The sequence below is a fragment of the Equus quagga genome, chromosome 16, assembly GCF_021613505.1.
Source record: "Equus quagga isolate Etosha38 chromosome 16, UCLA_HA_Equagga_1.0, whole genome shotgun sequence".
NCBI classification, from domain to species: domain Eukaryota; kingdom Metazoa; phylum Chordata; class Mammalia; order Perissodactyla; family Equidae; genus Equus; species Equus quagga.
The window spans coordinates 83252053-83273211 of NC_060282.1; positions in this window are offsets into that span (position 1 = coordinate 83252053).

The following is a 21159-nucleotide window of genomic DNA, read 5'->3' on the forward strand; positions in this document are numbered from 1 at the left end:
AAAATGCATGAAATTCCCTGCTCGATAATCCTATTAGAGAGACCATTTTGAAAATTTATACCAAAATAATCAGTTTAAAGTAAATGACTTTTCTCAAAAAGCACTTCTGGTCTTAAAACCTATTTCTCCAGTCTTTATCTAGCATGATTTTAAGGCTCAACCCTAACCCCTGCTAACATAATACTGACAGGTCCTTAACCAAATATCAGCTGGTCACTACTGCGATTGTGAGCAGCTCTAAAAAATGCAATTTTTTATTCTTTTTCTCATCTTCTTTGCAAAGAGCATTGTTATAGCAGAAAAATAGTAAAAAATGGATTATTGTACCAATTGTCCCTAAAGATTAGTGTATGAATTAGGGAAAAAAGTCCTATCAATCCCCATTTTTAAGTACTTTCCTAAAATTGAATCTGATGGCATGACTTTCTTGCCACATAAAACAAAGATTAATTCTCAGCTCTTTACCTGTTTCATTGACTATGGATTCAGCTATGTTTCACTGAGATTCTTGCACGGCCTAACCAGGGAATATGATAGGGCAGAACATTCTAGAAAATTAGGAAGGATTTGAGTTTGCTGAAACAACTAGATAATCAGACAAGCAGGAATATCACTTGTTAGCCGGCTGGTCTCTCTACTCACAATGTTCACAAGACAACAAATAGCCAAAGGAAAATCAGGATGCACAGGGCATGTGCAGAGAGCAAAACTGGTTGATTTTCTTTTGTCCCTGTGAATTCCATTTAAAAAGTTCAGAGAGTAAATTCACACAGGTGTGAGCAGGACCCAGAACTTTTAATCTGCTTTCCTGACATGGATTTAGGAGGAGAACAAAGAACAATGAATAAAATTAGTAGAAATGTCAAATATTCATTAATGTAGTCTGCCTGTTCTTCCACTGGTTCTTCTCCACTGCTGTCCTTTTCCCCTTCCTTCTTGTCGCTCTCCTGTTCAAACCTTGAAGTACCCGGTTAATGAAGACCAAGATGCTTGACTTTCAGACTCTCCACAGGCTCACTCCTACCCACTGATCTGGTCTGATCTCTTATTAACTCAGGTTTCCCCTAAAACTCTAGACAGACTGGAGGACTCACTTCCCCACACTCAGGCATTTCTCTATCGCTAGGCCTTTATTCGTGTCTATTTCTTCTGCCTAGAAAATCTCCCCTACCAGCCTCTCTCTGTACTCACAGAGGCCGTGTGGAGCAGCCCCTCCTTCTAGGAAGCCCCCTGAGCTCCTCATCTCAGCCGGGATTCACTTCTCCCTACCCCTTGCATCCACAGTACCCACTTATGCGTTCTATTCTAAAATGGGCGGCATTCTGTACCTCATCACAGTCAACTATATGCATTACTACCTAAGTAGTATAAGCGACTTGAGGGCAAAATTAAACATGCATACTTCAATTCACCACAGTGACTGGAAAAGTGCTGTCTTCTCATAGTAGGTTCTCATGTCTGTTGCATTAATTAAATCTGGTTCAAAGTTATCTTCTCTGAAAAATATAGCCAACTGACAATTAAATGACAGGAAATATTAGGACCATAGATGATGAATTTTTGGATGGGGAGAAAAGTACAGCTGCTTACTAAAGCCAACTAGAATTTCCGGGAAATTACTAGCGCTTTCCTCCTTGGTTTCTTAGGAGCCTGAGCCAGACAACTATTCCGTGTAACACACTTGCTAAACAGTGTGTCTCACACAGTCTGACGTGGATAAACTGCTTGAAATTTTACATTAAAAAGAGGAATAAATAGCAGAATGCATTACTGTTGCTTTTGAAAATGCTGCTCGATTGTGTGAGGATATTTTTTGTGCTAACTACAGGGATGAAGTTGTATGCCCCTGTGGTGAAACGGATGGCAAGAGAGAGAGAGAGAGAAAGAAGAGAGAAGATAGACGGAAAGTATATATAGTCACCTTTGACAGAATGACTTGTACTTTCTTCAAGCACAGGCAATAATCTTTCATTTTTCATTGGCTAGAAATTATGTCAACCAAAATTTTCCTTTGCTCATCCTCTTTTTTGTGTATGTCTTAGTTATAAAGATAGACATAATTCAAATCTTGTCATTTTTCCATATAAATTACTATTTTCATCATTTAGACACATGTATGTATGCACATATACATTTCTGCTGGCTTTCTAGTCTACATACTGTACCACTGACAAATAATACAGAGCAAATAATTTAATTTCAAACCTTGCAGCAACACAGAAATATCCTATATTTCAGAATATCACTGAATACTTTAGTGATCAAGATACAGAACAAAATACACAGAACTTGACTCACTAAGACTTCTCGTAAGAGCTATAAAGTTTTTTAGTTAATAGGAAATGGAAGTGTCAAAGCCACACTATATTGGGGTTTTTACTTGTACCACGAGCATTAGCTTCTAAATTTTCAAATACTTCTCTTTTAAAATAGCCAAATTTTAACATTCACTTTGTTAAACATTCCAGATCAATAGAAGTGACAATAGTTAACAGCTCCATCTTCCCCCACCCCAATCAAGCTCCTTAAGCTACCACCTTTCAGTGTTTTTATGTTAAGTTCCTCTATAGGTTACCTTCACATTGCTAAATAACTTGCTTGTATAGCTATTTCTTAATTTATCAAGTTCAGATAACTTCCATTAATTTTCAGCCATGATAGATGAGGATTTATTTCACAGAACTCTCACCACCCATCTTCAATTTTTCTAGTTACATTGTTATTTGTGATACCTTTGCCTTTATAACATATAACATACACCAATTTCAATTTTTTGTTCTATCAATTATGGACTATGGATATGACATAAGGGTAAAATGTTCAAGTTCAAATTGTAAGGGCAAGATGATCAAGCCTCCTTTGTTTAATGAAGAGAAAGGAGACAGTCTCCCAGCCCTCTCCTCCTTAGGGTGTCTCCTTGAGAAACATAATAAGCCTGACAAGAAGTCAGAGCCTTTAGTCTTGCAATGCAAGCTTGTTGGCTACGTGATCCTTGAAACTGTAAACCTCTACCTCCAAGATGAAGGAGCAGTCTCTGACAAGGTGTACAGGAGACAATCACAAGCCACCTCCTCTTATCTTTCAAGGAGGTAAGAAAAGTTTTCATTAATCTCTCTTCAACTACTCTGTATACATTTGTGTGAAAGTTTGTCAAGATTCTGTAGATATTTCCATACTGCCTTTACATGCACCTCAATCTCTGATGTTTACTCACTAATACGTGTTTTCCTTCTTTTTCCTATATTGGTACGGGGACGAGGGGCCACGGTGTCTTTTGTTGGCAGAATTATTTTATTTCCCCATCAGTTACTAGAACTTGCACCCGTCCTTCTCCTTCATGTACCTCCTGTCAGTGTAACCTCACTTTCTTACATCGTCTAGGCTAATAGAATTCACATTGTGTTTTTAATCAGAATATCTCCTATACATTGTCTGTAGGTTGATTAAAGTGGAAGGTCAATAAAATAAATTATGAATATGCAGATTATTCATTACCAAGTAACATAATGATGGTACAGTTTTTTCCTTCTTGATTCTAATGACACCCATGTGCCACTCGGAGGAGAATGTTCTAGGCATCAAGATCAAAAGGCCTATCCTTCAAACTCAAGTCATGCTTCATATCGATCTACCTCGTATTTAAAATGTGGTCTTCTTATGTAACTTTGAGGCTGTCTCCTTTTTTTCTTGAGGAAACTAACATATATTCTATTCACAATATCCCTAAGGTCTATTCTATCTAGTTCTCAAAATACATGTCATTCTTAAAGACATTATTCTTGGAGCCCACTGAAACATTCTAATTCATATCAAATATTTAGAAAGAGACCTACTATACAACTGTTATGTTGTAATTTTTTTCCACTTGATGCCCAAAATAATTCCACCATTTCTTGTATTCTCCATCTTCTACTTTCTTTTTTTTCAGCTTCGTTTTCCAGGAATATACTCTCAAATTACTTTGACATAAAGAATGAATGGTTAATTAAATTTCCCAGTTATAGCATATGGAAAAATGACTTCATTTAATTGATTGGAAGTTTGATTGAGACAATAATTCTAAACGCACAGTTATTTTCCCTCAGAACTATGAAAGCCGTCCTTCCCTGTATCCCCAACATTCAAATTGTGACAATTGAGAGTCTAACATAATTTGATCCCTGATCCTTTGTAGCTGATGTTTTGCTGTTGGCTTTGGTTTTTGGTGATTTTTCATTCACTCTCCCTTCCTTCAAGGCATTCAAGGCTGTGACTTCTTTGTCTCTACTTCATCAATTAACACTCTTTTACCACTTTCTATCTTCCTGGGATTTAAGATCTTTACTGAAAGAAAGGCCAGGAATTTGGCCTTGGGGAATCTTTAAGGGCTGAGTCAAAATAGAGAAGCTGCCAAAAAGGCTGAAATAGAAAAGTCAGAGGTAAGATGAGAACTGGAGAGAAAGCCATGTCAGAGCCAGCGCCTCAGCAGGGTGAAGAAGTGGACAAAACTGTGTGGTTCCTTGACTTTGATTTCCTCTCTAGGACGACGGAGGCCTGATCTCACAGTTCCTGGGTTTCCACAGTTCTATCTCCACTCCAATCCAGGAGCTGATTCTTGTGGCCGCTTCTAGATCGTGTCTTCACATGGAACTGCTTCACCTCTGAAGAAGCCGGTATCCCAGCTTCTGACCAAGCTCCTTCGCTTCCAGGTTCGCATGCCCCTTTTCTCCCCACAGCTGCTTTTAATTCCATTATAACCCACAGTCTTCCCAGAGCTGGCTTCATTTGTTGCCTATCCATCACTCTAACTGCCCTATCCCATCCTGTTAACTCATTTCCCTTTTTTGTTTTTTTGCTCCATCTTCCCCTGACAACTCACATTTTCTACAGACTCACTGCCCAGTGCTGGAGAAAACTACAACCCTAAGCATACCATTTCTCCTACAAATTATTGGTCTCCAACTGAGGGAGGCCTCAGTGCTGTTTGACAACTCATCGAGAATCCCTAGACGCATTCTTTTCTCCGTGACCGTGGCAGTTGCGTGACTGCCATCACTCGTCACGTTTGCCACCACCATTACCAGCTGAGTAGCTCCTCGCTTCACAGGGAGAATGAAAGTCATAAAATGTATGCGCCCTCAGCTATCTTTTAACATGTCATGATCTGTGTCCCTCCATCTGTGACCAAGTCAGGATGGCTTTTGCCTAGAGAGTAGCTATCATATTCTCTTGGCTTACAGACTTGCACTGTATGCAATCCCAGTGTATTGATCAAGCCCCAAAAGGAGAAATTACACAGACCACATTTTCTACAGTAAAAGAAGTAAATTATAAAGTAAAATTAGACCAATGTGTATTCAGCATTTAGTTTGTTTGGGGCATACACACACGCACATACACACACAAACATACAGTTATTTAATTTTTACGGCAATCTTTTGAGGTAGGAGAAGAAATATGAAGTGCAGCGAGTTTAAGTACTTTGCCCAAGTTCAGGCAGCTCACAGGTTGTAGACCCGGGATGTACCCTGGGCAGGATGTCCCCTTTCCTTGCAATTTACCACCATATATGTTGATTTTCACTCAAGGAAATCCCACATGCTGAGACATTTTTTAAAAATCCTCTATATATTTATTGGTTTACATAGGAAATATGCAGAAAAAAATAGTTAAACAAGCAGTGAAAATAATACACACGAAGATGTAACCAATGCTGGTTTTAAAAGTAAATTCGTAGATTTGAACAGTTCAATTACTATTTTCAAAGAAAGAACAAACTCAGAGTCTAGACCAGAATTATCTAGAGTTGTCTTTTCTCTGCCTGATCATAGAAAGTGCCTTGAAGTAGCTACAGGTGCTCCAGGATCTCTGTTGTCATCAAGAACGCAGCCACAAGCAAAGGCCCTGTGATGCACGCTGTCTGAGGCAGAGCTGCCCAGGGTTCCTTATGGCAAAAGTGCTTGTCCTAGTAACGCTATTCCTCCACTCAGAAAATCCAGGCCGTGGAGGGACTTTCTGGGAGAGAAGGGCGTCATCTTTTCAATAAAGGTGACCGTTACAGAGCATAATCAGAAGTCTAAGCATGCACGCTAAGCAGGTCACTGGACTTAGCAAATAAAACGACAAGATGCCCAGTTATATTTGAATTTCCAATAAACAACAAATAACTTTTAGTGTAAGAATGTCCCATGAAATGTTTGGGATGTATTTATACTAAAAAAAGTATTTGTTGTTAATCTAAAATTCAAATTTAAGTGAATGTCCTGTGTTTTAACTGGCAACTCTGGTTCTAACACTATTAAGATATGTTCAGTCAAAATCTGAAATTTAAATCAATATATATATTTTTTTGAGGGACATTGGCCTTGAGCTAACATCCGTGCCCATCTTCCTCCATTTTATATGTGGGACGCCTGCCACAGCATGACTTGGTAAGCGATGCATGGGTCCATCCCCAGATCTGGGCCAGCGAACCCTGGCCGCCGAAGCAGAACATGCAAACTTAACTGCTACACCACTAGGCCAACTCACAAAGCACGTGCATGCCAGCATATTCTTTTATTTATTTTTTCCTCTATAACTTCCTTGAAACTTTAGTTGTTGTGTAATTACGTTGAAATGCAGTTATTGTAAGGGACCATTGTAGACATTCCCCATATGATACAAACTAAAGGAAAGTATAATTAAAGCTTTAGTGCAAAGAAACTGTAAATTGCTCTCTCCCAAAAACTTATACTAAAATATAAGCAACAGAGTTCTAAACCATGTAAAAGACTTGATATAGAAAAATAATTATCTTTTATTTCAAAAGAGTGAGATAATTTTCATTGTGAAACTATTTCTATAGCCATTGCTATAAAAGTATTAGGCACATTATATAATTATAGTTATAAAATGCTTTTAAATGTAATAGAAATATATATTAGGGATAAATTACATTTTAAATTTTTTTTTAAATTTAAAAACTTACAAAATTACATTTTTACAACAATTATTAATTCTGCAGCTTCCTGTGAATTGGCTAAACATTTACAGGTTAATGTTTTATAATTACCTAATGCTGAGACTTTTTCTATTACACATATAAATTGCTATGTCTGTTATTTAAAATACTAAAATAAAGGTAATCTTGTAATAATCCCATAAAATCAATAATTGAATGTTTCTAAAGGCTCCATGGCACCTCCCATATTTTAAGATATGAAAATATAGTTTTCTACTCAACCCAGTCCAAAGTATCCAAGAAAAACTAATGCCTAAAAATACTGTCTTAAAACCAAATCCATTATGGCAAACTTGTAGAAATCAATGTAGCATAGAAAAAGAATCTTCTCAATTTTTTGAGGTGAGCTGACAAGTCTAAAACGCAATCCTTACTGGCAGAGTCTGGAAGAGGAACTGGGAGTGCGACAGCACCTGCAACCTGAAGAGGCCCCGACTGCAGCCGAAGCATCCTTGCCTTCTGCCCTCCAGGGACGTGTGCTCTGCCCACTCACACACCCACCACTTTATTGAGAACTACTATTCAGAACCTTTGTAAGCCTTAGGTTGTCTTTAACTATTGGATGTGAGAAACTAAAAAGCAAAATACTCTCATGTAATTTATAATTAGCTCATAAGTGCTGAGCCATATTGAGTCAGGTCACTCATGCTCTCAAATATCTAACTGCATGTATTTATTTATGAGTGATCCAAGGAGGCTTGAGGAGGAGTGTGGACACTGGGCAAGAGAGAGTGGAACTGGGCATTATGGAAAGGACAAGCATAGCACACAGACATTGCTGACAGACTCGGGGAGCCCCAGTAGAAACCATGCTGCAGAAAGTCACAACAGAGCCCCCGCAAAAGGTTCAACATAACGGAAAGGAGCATGAATGGTTCTCTGCAGTCAACGGATGTGAGGCCTTTAGATGCAGAGGAAGAGGCATTCCATGTGCAATGCTGCCACCACCACTGGCTCAGGGAGCTTGCTTAACCCAGCCCCCTGCGGCTGAGTGCGTGAAGGCAAGGGCCCTGAGTAACTCTGCCAGCTGACCCACCACAAAGGAGAGAAGGAAAAAAAGGAGGAAGGAAGGTTTTTATTTCTTAACTTGTGAGGCAATTTTAGGCAGTGCAAATCCTCTGCTGGTAACAGGCATTTGGAGTATTGCTCAGAGTAGTTAAGGCTGCCAGCTAATGACTCAGATCAGCTGGCAGACACATTGATGACCCACAGCAGTAGGAGGACCAGGGTGCCTCAGGGCCACAGAGGACAGCACAGGCAGAACAGCCGGGACCTCTACTGTTGGGGTGGAACCATCAAAATGACATCCTGGATTAGCAAAAGATAGCCAGCATCAGAGTCCTAGGTTGTTTTATAGATATAGACACACACACAATTCTTTCAGAATTTCTATAAATTACTACAAAGGACTATGATTTTAAGTGGGCAAGTAGACTTTAAACTAGAGATATTTGAATATCAGTGTTTATGTAACTTCTATGTATACTCTTGGACTGATGGGGCCTGAAACCTCCAAGATACATGTGTACCATTTTAATGCCTGCAAAGCACAACCAATATACACTCTAATTCAAAAAATGGCACCCTCATTCATCCAGTTATTAAACAACAAATTGTGGATGCATCCTTGATTTATCTTTATTCCTCACGGCTCACATCATCCTAAGTCCTATCAATTCTATTTTCTTTTTTTTTTTTTTTTCCTGAGGAAGATCAGTCCTGGGCTAACATTTGTGCCAGTCCTCCACCACTTTATATATGGGTTGCCACCACAGTGTGGCTGACAAGTGGTGTAGGTCCACACCTGAGACCCAAACCCATGAACCCAGGTTGCTGAAGTGGAGCATGACAAATTCAACCTCTACACCATGAGGCCTGTCCCTCAGTTCTACTTATTACGTATCTCAGAATTTGTCCCCTTTGCCACATTCCCCACGGTCAACACTCACACTGAGGTTACCATCCTCTCCAGCATAGACTGCTATGAAAGCTAGCTCACTTGCCTCCCCCCATCTCCTCTTGCTCCCAACAACCTGTTTTCTGCAGGGCTGTTGTAGCAATCTTCTTAAAATGCAGTGCTGATCACGACCCTCCTTTGCTTAAGGCCATTGTACGTTTTCTCACTTGTCTTATGATAAAGCCCACAGTCTTTAACCCGGCACTGCATGATTTAGACTCTGCCTTCCTTGTCAATCTCGGGAAGACTCACTAGCCTTACTGGCCACACAGACAAGGACAAATTGCATTATTTCACTTTCTCAGTACCTTGTGTGTCTCCCTTAGGACCACATCAAACCAATAATTAATCATTTATGGTATAATGTGTGTGATTATTTGTGCCATTACTGGTTTAATGTCTCTTCCCTACTAAACTGTAAGCTGCTCATAAAACTAGTTGCTTTCTCTTTTTCTCCCTAGCTACATTCCCAGTGCCTAGGCAATGCCTATATTTATGAGATAAAAGAGTAATATTTACTACATAAATAAGAGAAAAAAATGTGCGAATATTTGTGAATCCTCCATAAGTAGCTATTACAGTCATGCATAGCTTAACAATGAGGATACGTTCTGAGAAATGTGTTGTTAGACGATTTTACTGTTGTGTGAACATCATAGAGTGACCTACACAAACCTGGATAGCATAGCCTACTACACACCTAGGTTATATGGTACTAATCTAATGGGACCACCATCGTATATGTGGTCCATTGTTGACCAAAATATTGTCATGTGGTGCATGGCTATACAGTGGGGATTTGCTCCCACATAAAGCATTTGCACTTTCCAGCAGGGAAAAGTTGTATTAAAGATATTTTTATAATTTTTAAGTAGATTTTATATCCTTTCTAGGAAAATTCATTTGAATATTCACACTTTTTTCTCCTGCCAACATGTCTCAAAGTCACATACTGAGAAAAAAATCTGAGAAAATTGTGAGAACAGCTGGTTAGCATAGTTCTTGGTTTTTTTTAAACTTATATAGGAAATAAGGAAACACACAGTCCTGAAGATCAGGCCTGTGTATTGTCCCCTTAAAGAAGAGAACCTGAGTCTAACACTTTCAGTTGAGTTTGCTTTGAAGAAACCAGCACATGGCAAATTCTAGAAAACCTCCATGGGTACAGGTGAGATGCTGTTGGGAGCCCTCAGTTTCTTTCCTCTGTTCATTGAGCAAGCCCAAACTGAGGCTGCTGAAAGTCGTTCAGGCTTGGTGGAGGCTGACAACCACTCCAAACCCTGGAGTTTGTGTGCAGGAGAGGAAGGCAAAGAGTTACTGTGCTATTTTCAGGTGCTCACATTGTACTCCCAACATCTTCATTGCTAATCAGGGCAATTTAGAAGACGAGAATGAGTAAGAAACAAGGCACCGATTAAACATAGCATTCAAGCTTATCATAAAATCTAATCACTGTATCTAATTACAAAGAAAAGGAAATCACTAAAGAAATTATTCCAAGTATAGTAAGAATAATACGATAAGAATGTTAAAAGTTAAAGAGGTGGAATTATTTGAACTGATGTAAGCAAATAAAACACCTGGAAAAGAGGAGGGCAGCAACTGGCACCTCAGGCTGCATAGCATAAACGCACATCCTGTCTCATATAAGCGGGTAGAAGAAGTCACGGTAAACCGCTAACAGTAAGATAGTGTATTCACTTTCTAGGGCTGCCGTAACGAGGTACAACAGGCTGGGGGCTTACACAACAGAGACTGTTTCTCACTGTCCTGGAGGCTGGAAGTCTGGGGTCAAGGTGTCGGCAGGGCTGGTTTCCTCCAAGGGCCTCCTCTTGGCTTGTCCAAGGCCGCCTTCTTCCACTGTCTTCACACAGTCGTCTCTCTCTGTCTGTCTGTGTCCTAATCTCTTCTTCTTCCAAGGACACTCAATCCATATTGGATTAGGGACCACGCATGTGACCCCGTTTTTCACCAACTACTTCTCCAGGGGCCCTGTCTCCGTGTACAGTCACATTCTGAGTTATGGGGGTTAGGACTTCAACACAGGAATTTTGAAGGCACACAATTCAGCCCATTACAGCATGTCTGTTAAAAAAATAGTCTCATGTTTTCCTTCTACTTCCTATTTATTTTTTTAAATTGAGACAGAATCCACATACTATAAAATTCTCTCTTTCAAAGTGCACAATTATGCTCCACAGCACTCTTTGGGATGGAAGTCTGTATATATTTACTTCCAGGAAGAAGGCTGTGTTTTCTAAAGTACAAACTTAAGAAAATCCAGCAGCCTTCATAAAATGATTGGAGAATGTAGTTGCGACACTGGTGAAAGTGGGAGGGCGCCATGTATTTTTAGCAGTTGAATAGAATTTTTACGCATGTCAAATTTCAAAATGGTGAATTCTTTTATTTTCTACCTTTAATTTCCTACCTCTAACACAGTGGTTTATTTAAACCTCGGAATTCAAATATATATGAGTTTATTTCCCAACTCAACCATCAATGCTTTAAGTGATGAGAGGGCATGGCCAAGAAAACATTCTTCGCCCACTAGCCTTCCAGAACAGGAAAGTGGCACCCAAACAGCTTTCCTCCAGAAGGAAGCACCCTGGGGCAGGCGCAGACACTGGTGAGAGCCAAGCTGAACACAAAATCCCCAAGCATTTGTCTCCTAACGTCAGGACATTTCCTCGCCAACTAGAGCACCTTTGTTAAAATGCAGCTTCCTCCCTATGTGATTGCCTTAGAAGTTTCTTGCTCTCCTGGATGATAAACCTGGCTTTTCCTATAACAGAGGAAGTAATGCATACTTTCTCCAACAGAAAATCAGATAGGCTATACCTGGCCCACCCCACCACACACAGAAAGAGAGAGAAAGAGATTTCTACATTGGTGGAGGATAAATATTCAGGCCTACACATTGAGTATAATCTTTTAAAGAAAAGTCGTGATATTAAAATTATCTGTAGTAATCACAGAAGTTGTCTAGCTTTTAAAAGGAAATATCTTCTTTATTTATGTTTGCTTTTTGTTTTTACTAACTGCACCATTTCCATATCTGGTAACATTTTGCACAAAAAAATTCCTACCAAGTAATTTGCTCTTACTAGAAAATTGTAAGTCATATCATAATTTTATTGATAGTAAACTATATTATTGTAATTAAATAGAATTGCCTTTTTCTTGGTCTAGAAACAAGCTATTACATAGCAGCATGCCAATTAATATTTCTCTGTGTTTTTCTGCAGGCTGTTGGTATCCATGTGAGAGTAAAGAAGAGCACTTAAATTAGTGCTATTTTCCTTGATGGCTCCATTGATCCAAAAGCCCATTGAAGTGAAAAGAATTTTGTCTTTGGCAGAAATGTTGCAACGTTCCACTTAGATTATCTCCATAGGAAAGTAGAGCAAAAATAATGTTTTAAACTGGCCAAAAGAGCTCAGCTACTTTTAGTTTAATCTTTAAAGTAAATTTAGCACATTGTGAATAATACTTATAATAGCGGTATAATGCATTAAAAAAAAAAGATGACTGATCTGGTTGATATTTAATGAGCTTCCTCTCTTTTTTGAAATATTAATTTTCTTTCGTTTTTTGTCAACTAGGCCCCTTTAAAATACTGATACGACAGCTCCCCTGAGCCCTGACTAGGTGGTCACAGGGAGGCAGTCTGAAGCCTGTCCTCATGGATGGCCAGGGCAGATCTGGTCACTCCCGAGACCTCCCTTCACTTTCAGGGCAGCAGCAAATGCTGCTTTGTGTGGGACACCAGCCAGAGTGGAAGGCACTTCCTCTGATCTGAGGAGTCATCTCTGCAGGAAGAGCGCAAAGGAAAAAACAGGAAATATTCAGAGACATTTTCTTTCTAAGGTGGGGATCTTAGTCTTTAAATAATTCCCCAGAAGCCCTATCATCTCAGAAAAAAATCAGGTCAAGAATGCCATCATCAAGATGTCTCTCCCCTGGCATCTGGGCTGTAGACTTACACATATCCCATTCTTTTTCCAACTTTGCAAAAGCTATTTTCTTTCTGTCTGCGTACTCTAATCTGTAAAATGTGCTTCTCAGGATTTCTGTGAGGATGAAATACAGTGAGACTCTGGAAATGTCTTACACACAGAGGCTCTCAAAAAATAGTTTGTGCAGGGGCCGGCCCCATGGCTGAGTGGTTAAGTTCGCACGCTCCACTTCAGCCGCCCAGGGTTTCCCTGGTTTGGATCCTGGGTGCAGACGTGACACTGCTCATCAGGCCATGCTGAAGTGGTGTCCCAAATAGCACAACCAGAAGGACCTACAACTAGAATATACAACTATGTACTGAGGAGATTTGGGGAGAAGAAGAAGAAGAAAGAAAAAAAGATTGGCAACAGATGTTAGCTCAGGTGCCAATCTTTAAAGAAAAAAAAAAAGTAGTTTAAGTACTTTTCCATTTGTCTTTTGCATAGTGTGTTCAGTGGTAAAAATTAAAAAAAAAAATGTACAATAGCCCAAACAACAACCATTGTCACAGCATTTGTTTTCCAGAAAGCCCTTGGAAGAGAGTAATTAGATATTTAGTAAATATGACAGTCATCTCTTAACCTACACGGGCAGCAGAGAATAACTAAATTTAGTGGAATAGACTCGAGAAGAGAGCACTACAAGCCAAAAGAGAAGAGACTGTAGCAGAAAGGACATTAGAAACTGGGTTTGAACCAACATTCTCAATGTAACCAGCTATGTCAGAGAGAGAAATTTTCATTCTTTTAAAGCTAGAAACATGTCAACACTATGGCTCTTGTGTTGATTTATATATTCAATTTTCCTCTGCTTTTGAAGAAAAGTATTTTGCTTTCTTTCTTATCTCTATACATTTTTTTCTTCCTTGTTTTCGTTTCATTCTTCTTTTATTTACTCACCAGGTGCTGTATAAGGCACCGGAGAGCCAAAGTTGAATTATGAAGATTCTTGGAGACGAGCTCAGTCTAATGAAGACAGATACACAAACCTACTTAGTTGGGGACGTACTCCTTGTGTCCTACTTCTTGCCTTGGTTCTCATTTCTAATTATTTTGCTTTGTTTCTAAAGTCCCAGGTTTAAAAAACAAATCTGGTTCCATTGTGTTTAAACCAGAGAATGGACCCAGGGTGACTTACTCAATCATTCAGAGGTTACTATCCTAGTGCTTAGTCAAATATTAAAATTGACTGAGGCTGTCAGGACAACTATTACTACTCCAAAAACACTCCTCCCAGGATTCCTTTTCAGATGCTGAGGAACAACAATTAAGTTGTTGAGGACATCATCTCCACCCTCAACAACCATCTGACACTGGGGTGGGGCTCCTCTGCAGGCAACACGTGAGGACCCTTTCTCTATTCTTACTTCATCTGAGCAAGTTTCTGTGCCTGTATACCCTGTCATAGATGGTGAGGACGCTTTAAAAGGACTGTACAATTAAACATTTTTACAGCTTGGCTACATTCTGGCTTGGATGTTCGGTAGTGTTTAAAACAGGCTTTATATGTTTGTTTATTTTTTATTTTATCTTTTTGAGGAAGAATAGCCCTGAGCTAACTGCTGACAATCCTCCTCTTTTTGCTGGGAAGACTGGCTCTTAGCTAACATCGTGCCCAACTTCCTCTACTTTGTATGTGGGATGCCTACCACAGCATGACTTGTCAAGTGGTGTCATGTCCCCACCCGGGATCTGAACCAGTGAACCCCAAGCTGCCAAAGCGGAACATGCGCACTTAACCACTGTGCCACCGGGCCAGCCCCAGGCTTTATACTTTTAAAAGCCAATTCCTTTTTATAAGAGAAATGAGAAGGAAGACAGCATTCATGAAGTGTCTACACAGGTGTGGTACATCTCAGGAAGATGACTGAAAACCTAAGTCGGGGACCAGAAACCTGTTCTGTAAATGTAAAGCTAGAGGGTAAACAGTTTAGGTTTGGTGCGCATGCTACTTTTGTTACAACTATTCAACTTGAGCATGAAAGCAACCACAGACGACACGTAAACAGACAACTGCGCTGTGTTCCAATAAAACTTTATTGATGGACCCTGAAACTTGAATTTTATATAGCTTTATGTGTCGTGCAATATTATTCTTTTCATCTTTTTTCAACCAATTTAAAATGTACAAACCATTCTTAGCTCAAAGGTCAGATAAAAACAGGAAGCAGTCTGGAATTGGCCATAGGACATAGTTGGCCAACCCCTGACCTGGGAGATAAAGCACTTGCCCAGTCTGAACCAGATGAGATCCCATCTTCTCTATTACAGCTCAATACGCTCTTCACTATACTCACACCACCCGATAGCTCCCTAAAGAAGAGAGATGCTGACGGTGATGTGAGGGCAAAATCATGAGAAAACAGAGAGGAAAAATTGAAGACAAACAAAGGGCACATTTCCAAGTTTCAATACCCCTTCGACTGGGTAGATATACAGTCACAGGACCTGAGTGAAGTTGGACAGTTTTTAATCTTATCTTCGAGCTCATTTTAGTTTGGAATCAAGTGAGGAGTAGAGAGGAGATAAGGTCTGTTCCAACAACATGGATTTCAGCAGGAATGGCCACACTTAGGTGCAAACTGTAGAGATTCAGGAACTAGGACTATCATCTTCACCTCATTTTTGTGCCATCAACATTTCACTCATGCTGCTATGCATCTCTGGAATCTTCTCTATACTCCATCATCTCAAACTCAGATCCCACCTGGTTTTTAAGAGCCATATTAAAGGCCGTCTTTCCATGAGTCCTTCTCTGTTTCCTCCATATAGAAGAAACAGCTCTCTCCTCTGTCCTCCAAAATCATCTCATATTTTAGTGGAGACATGCTTGTGCCAGAGATATACAAAAGCCAGGTAGGCATTAATCCTTTCAGAAAGAAAGTCCAAGTGCATACCAGAGAGAAGCAGTTCATCAAGGTGAGAAACGCGGACTCAGAGTATAGCTCTAGGTCAGTACCAAATAGGCTGCAGAAACTGAACTGAGGCCCAAATATGCCAAGGTGTAACAGGTTCGGGAATGTTTCAGTCAATCTGGAAGCTCAGTCTGCAGGTATGACAACAAAGTAATGGGTGCCAGCCAAATCTGCAACTCGAGAGTCAACAAGACTACAGCCATAGTCACAGAGGTTTTGCTCTTACTGGATAGTGAATAGAGGTTATGTTGAGACGATAGTCCTAGGAGGACCCAATCATGAAAACTGAGGTTCAGAAAAGAGTCCCCAGACAAATAGGGTAGTAGTAATTAGAAGAACAGTAGTAATAATAGCTAATAATCTTAAGCAATTACACCATGCCTGATGCTAAATTAGAGGTTTTATATACATTAGCTCATTTAATCCTCAGAACAATCTTATGAGGTAGGTACTATTATAGGCCCAAATATATATATGAAGAAAGTAACCCTTCCAGGGTTTGAGTATCTATCCCAAAGTTAAATAGCTAGTGTCGGTGTGCTAGAAAAAGGACCCCAACCTAAGCGTTCCTATAAGCCAGTGGAATTAACCAGATGAATCAGCACAGGAGGAGTTAATGAGAACTGAATTTGTGGTTTATCTCTGATTCACCAGTTTCCAAGCACAACTAGAGTGAAGTTTTCCAAAACAATATGGAAATACATCAAATGTGTGATTTTCTCCAAATCTTGGGTATGAGTGTTAATTCTAAACCCTATTGATAAGAAAGGCTGGACCTTGTAATAACCAGTTGAGATTGGCTTAGAAATTACACCAAAGAGGGCTCATAGGTTTGTGCAGTGGGAAAGGTAGATATACGAAGGCAAGGGAACAAGACAAGAGCTTATACATGAGATGGGTTAGATGAGCATTATAGGAAGGGTTCCAGGTTTCTGGTTTAGATGATTAGATGAATAGTAGCGACTTTCAAATGAGAAGGAATCATGAATGGTTTTAAATTTCTGAAAGGTGCCAATAATACAAAGATTAAAATATTAACATTGACAGCAATTCTACTTCTGGATATTCATCTAAGAAAATGAAAACACTAACTTGAAATGATATCTAAACCCCAATGTTTATTGCAGCACTATTTACAATAGTCAAGACATGGAAACAACCTAAGTGCTCATCGATACACAAATGGATAAACAAAACATTATATATACATGTGTGTGAATATTAAACAGCCATGAAAAAGAAGGAAATCTTAAAATTGGCAACAATAAAGATGGACCTGAGGTCATTACACTAAATGAAATAAGTCAGAAATAGAAAATAGAAAGGCAAATAATGCATGATCTCACAAAAACCATAAAAGTCCCTAAGTGCCCCAAATATCTATGTAGAAATTAGGCAAAAGTAAAAGTAGCCATCAAAACATTCAAACTTATGCCACTAGAACTTACCTTATTCTGAGAAGCCTTCTTTCACAGAGTAGAAGTTCTAAGACATTTCAAATCAAAGGGTGGGCGGTTTTGTGAGTATCTTGAGACACAAACCCTCTGGAGAACAATTTGCCAATGTTCATCAGCAGCCTTAAAAATTCAGTAATTCCTTTTCTAGAAATATCCTCAAATAATAATTAAGAACATGAATAAATGCTGGCTTTAAAGATACTTGTAACAACATGGTTTGTAATATTGAAAGACAGTAAACAATCTAAATGTCAATAATAAAAGATTAAATAAATTATTGTACATCTGTACAATGAAACACTGAGCAGTTGTTTAAACTGATGTTTTTATACCATGCTTATTATAATGAACGATGTTCATGACATGATAGGCTACAAATCAATATGTAGAGTGTAATGCCATATTGTCTTATTGAGAGAGTAGAAATAACAAGAATAGGAAAAGAGTGAGAGAATTAGCAAAATAATAGTAGGCAAGCCAAGAAGCTGGTAATCCTTCTTGAGTACTTACTTCCCCTTATTTGTATCCTTTCTACCATCTGGTCCTGTCTTTCCCACTTTTCAAAGTCATCTAAATTTACCCTTCCCTTCATCACTATTGTCATAATCTTCATTTAGAAATGGCATTATTTTTCATGTTTTTGTAAAAAAGCTACATAACTGATGTCCCTGTCCCAGTGTTGCCCTTCTCAAGTCCACACTCCACAGGGAAGATAGAGAATGGTCTTTCTTAAATGCCAATCTGAACATGGCCTCATGTTTTCTGGGCAAAATCTAAACTCCTTGGCATCACATCTCAGACCATTACAGCTACGTCCCCCACCTCTACCTCTGCAGCTCATTTCACATGGTTCCTGCGACCCTCCACGATTTGAGCTCAAACCAAGCTGAACTAATTGTAGGTTTCCTAAGCTTACCATGGTCGCTTCTATGAAGCTTTACACATGCTGCCTTATCCATCGGAGCAAAGTGTCTCCTTGTCTACATCTAGTTGCTACTCCTCTTTTGTAAAGATAAAGTCATTGCTCTTTAACAATCAAACTGACTATAGACCCTTCTGTCAATGCAGGCATTCATTTCAGTGAAAAACTATAGCTCCACGTTCAGAAATGGATAAGGGAGAGTGGAGGCTAAAATTTCAAGGTTTCTGTGAGCTTTTCCATGAAGCTAAACAAGAACCAGAGTGAGTCAAGCAAGTAGACTTTTGTTTAGCTCAGCACATTTCTGAGCAGGCAAAGGAAGGCCTTATTTTAGAAGGATATGGGGGTCGGTTGTTTTGTATAATATCAAAAGTTGATTGACATTTAGAAGCAATAGGGCTGGCCAGAAAGTGGAGAAGCAAGAGAGTCTTCAGAGGAAAATGGAGATGAGCACTATTGCAGAAGGCCAGAGCCGACGGAGGAGCCTGTCCAGTGAGACTCAGAGAAGAGTGGCCAAGGTAGAGGTTGTTGGTGTGCCATCCACATTGCCTTTGACACAAGTGCAAGTGCACCCATCCCCCACCTTCTATGAGCATTGGCTGCTAAGAGCTCACAGGGGCATCCTTCTTCTGAAGGTCGCCTCTTAGCAACAGGAGCACTAGTCCAGAAACTCCTGAGAAGAAATACCCTCCTTCCAGAGGCAGACTGCAGCCAATGACTGACTGTCACAGAGGCACAAAGAGCCTGTCCTTTATCCCAGCAAGGACAGTACTGTAGTGTTTTTCACTCCAGAGCTCGCTATGGCATCAGTTGAATCCACAGTTTTGCCTAGCTTTCCCCCTTGTCCAGTCCTGCTTTCTTCATTCCCTTACTGGATGACACTGGAGCCACACCCTAGTAAATCATTGCCCACAAATCTGTTTAAGGCTTTACTCCTATGGAACCCAACCCAGGATAACAACCTGGGACTTTTCAAGACCAAGACTGTGTAATACTAAATTTTAAGATATTTTTATTCCAGAGACAAAAACTCTCCCATTGACTTCATCTTGTGAATATTTTGCTGCACACACATATCCACCAAAACACACCCTATGAAAATGTCTTCCGTAAGTTTTTGGAGGAAATCAAAGATAAATGACTGAGTTTCACAGTTTCACAAAAGAGAAGGAAGAAAACAGCTACAATGAGGTGGTTCACTGGATTTAGGAACTCAGAGTGATCCAATAGCATGAGAATGTAAGGCTGGGAATTCGTGGAAATAATAGGGAGGGATAAGACTTCCCACAGAAAATGGGAATTATGGCAGATGCAGACTGATACCCTACCCCATATCCCTTAGGCTTGCCTCAGTTTACCTGCAGCTGGTTCCCAGCACACTGACAGCACATGCCTCTTGTATTCTCTGAGGGCTTTCTTCAGTACCACAGAGTGTGTTCCAGTGCACACAGGTGAAACCAAGAAGTTCAGGGAAGATAAAGTTCCCAGGGCAATACTCAACCAGGAAGGGATGGGAGTCATGGATAAATGCCTGGCCAGATGGTTTCTCAGAGAGACACCAGTGGGACTGTGTCTCAGTTGCCCATCCTAATTTACTCATTAATACACCCTTTATTGGCTTTTCTCCCATTTGTGTCTCACTTTTCCCCACTCCCTCACTTGTGCTTCCTAGAATTACCTTCCAAATAATTACCTGTACTCAAATCCTTGTGTCAGTGTTGGCTTTTGGAGAAACAGAAACTTAGGTAGAAATCAGGCCAATTTTATTTAAATGTGTATTTCCATGAAACGTTAATTCAAGTATCACCTTTCTGGGCAGCCTTCTCTTCTCCTGCCCCCAACCTGTGCTTCCTTATCACTCCGTGAATAATTCTCATACATTGAAACAATGTGTATGTGAGTGTGAGAGTATGTGTGTGTGTGTGTGTGTGTGTTCCCTCAAGGACTGTGAGTTCCTTGAAGTCAGAATCAGTGTTTTATATCCTTCTATATCCCCAGTGCCAAAAGCACTGCCATTAATTTTGATGAATGTACCAGTTAGAATGATTTCAGCTGTTAATAACAATTTAAGCCAAAAAGGGAGCGTGGGAAGGATTTATTGTATCAAATAACTAAGTAGTCAGGACATAGATATTCAGGCTTATCTTCACTGAAGGCTCAAATGATGATACCAAAAGTCATTTTCTTCACCTCTGTTTTTTGGAGATGCTATCTTGAAGTTGGCTCCATTCTCCATGTGATACACCAGTCACTAATCCTCTAAGGTTCATATCTAACAGGAAAAACAAAGAGTCTCATCCCAGCACACCAGGAAGACTGCCATTGCATCTCGTTGACTCTCAGAGGATCACACAGCCATCACGGGCCAATGACTGCCACCATAGAAACCAACGTGCTAACTGGCGAAGTCTGGGTTATTTGTTTCATTGTTGAGCTGGAGGAAGAGGCTCACTTAAAGCGAAGGGCTGAAAAAGGAGGAGGGTATTTCATGGAGGAAAATCAGAGAGTTATTAGCAGAAGAGAAGGAAATGTGCACTAGAAAGCAAATAGATGTTTCACTACAATGAATAAATAAATAATGATGAATGGTAATATTCTTCCATAACACAGAATTTCGCTGTGATTTTGCAAGTAAATACCATGTTTGTATTTAGATTTATATCACTTTACATAAAATTATGCACAAATAAGTGGACTGAAAATCATTTTAATCTGGAAAGTTCTATCTTGATGGATTGGGGCTTTGTTTCCTTGCTTAGGCTCAGTGCTTTTGTCTGCTTGAGTGAATAGGAACATTTGTTTTAATAAAAACTTGCTTAATACTTGGAACTATAGCAACATATTTAAATTTATTTCTAGGACAAGACTAGGTGCAACCTCCAGGGAGTGGCTTTGCCCCATTAACTAGAGCTCTTATTGACGTCAAATATG